The sequence below is a fragment of the Tupaia chinensis genome, unplaced genomic scaffold (assembly GCF_000334495.1).
Source record: "Tupaia chinensis unplaced genomic scaffold, TupChi_1.0 Scaffold000077_1, whole genome shotgun sequence".
Classification (NCBI taxonomy): Eukaryota; Metazoa; Chordata; class Mammalia; order Scandentia; family Tupaiidae; genus Tupaia; species Tupaia belangeri.
In genome coordinates, this window is record NW_006159538.1 from 195663 (window position 1) to 197087 (window position 1425).

The 1425-nt window shown below is 41.4% G+C and overlaps 1 long non-coding RNA gene across 2 annotated transcripts in view; it reads left to right on the forward strand.

The window, feature by feature from the left end:
* Positions 1 to 834, forward strand: part of LOC102480617 (uncharacterized) — a 26160-nt gene extending 25326 nt beyond the window's left edge. For both annotated transcript variants that reach the window (XR_333662.1, XR_333663.1), the window contains exon 3: positions 594 to 834. This is a non-coding gene — a long non-coding RNA (uncharacterized LOC102480617). The remainder of the gene's footprint in view (positions 1 to 593) is intronic.
* Positions 835 to 1425: the final 591 nt, after the last annotated feature.

A 1425-nucleotide genomic window follows, 5' to 3' on the forward strand; every position in this document is an offset into this window, starting at 1 on the left:
GGCCATGCCGCAATCCCTTCTCCTCCATTCTCCTCTCGGGATCTTGGGCACGCATGCACACACGCCCGGCATGAGTTTTAAGCCACCAGGTCCGGGACGCAAACCGCGGTTGACTATGTGGGAGTCCAGAGACATAGCCATTATGCTAACTGCTGATTCCCTGAGTCCCAATTTCCATCTGTCTTTAAATGGAAAGATATAATTCAATGTACACTTGAGAGCTATATCTTCATGAAAATAAACACATCCCTTGGGCTTTTATAAAAATTTTAAATAACACTACTTGAGCCTTAAATGTCCTAAATTGAAAATTAAGTGATGTACAGTAAAAGGTTATTGATTATTTGCTTTTAAGATGTCAAAAATTTACCCATATGTGTCATTTTCAACATCACTGGCAATTATGATAAAAATTAATACATACATACTCCAGATCTGGGATAAACTCAACAAGATGCACTCCAGTCTCTTATGAAATTGGAAGTAGCCAGACTGGCTTTCAGCCCTTTCGAGACTGCAATAATTTTGCTTGTTTGCCTTTTATGGACCTGGTCTGTTGAATCCATTAACTAAATTTGTTTCTTCTCACCTAGACGCTTTCAGACTTCAGACTTCTCTTCAAGTGTTTCAGCTGTGTCTGCTGTGAACTTCTGTTGGGGACCACTAGCTTGACCTCTGCTGGAAGGTCTGACGCCATCCCTGTTAACGTCCCAATCTCAGCATGAAGCAGCCAGAGCGGTCTTCGTCCCTTCCCCCCAACAGCAGTTAGGAGTATTTCTTCAGAGGGGGAAATGAGATAGGCACTAGACCCCACTTATAGGTAGATAGAGGAGGGGCCCCAAAATAAAATCACTATGCTTTTTTTTTTTTAATGAATTCTCTGTGTTCTTCCTTTATGGTCTGATCAATTATATGTATATATGCCCCTTTTACCTGTCTCTAAAGAATGTATGGCTCCTTGCTAGTAAGGCAGAAGCTAGGGATATTGAGCACAGAGCAAAGGCCCAAGATGGAGTCACAGTGGCTAAGTTTTCACAGCCAAAAAGCTGACTGCATTGAGACTCAATGAACTGTGGCTAAGGGCAAGTTTCTATTCGGTAACTGTTCAGACAAGAAGTACCAGATGCTCTGGTCTACTGATCCCTCAAAGAATAGGGTAATAAATCTCTCAGAGTACCATGCAGCCATTTTCTAAAGCCCACTTCCTTATCAGAGAGCAGGTCCATTGCTCAAACTGCTAGATAAAAACCCCTGGCAAAAAGAAAGAAAAATGTCACCTTCAGACCTTTCTATGCTAAGTTTCAATGGGTACAAGTCTTCTGTCTCCTGCTCCTTGGAGAAAAGCTCTAAGATTAAATAAAACATTTCCTTCTACTTTATTATTTACAGTCTTAGATCTTAAAGGTGCCTTTTCTGTGTACCCTC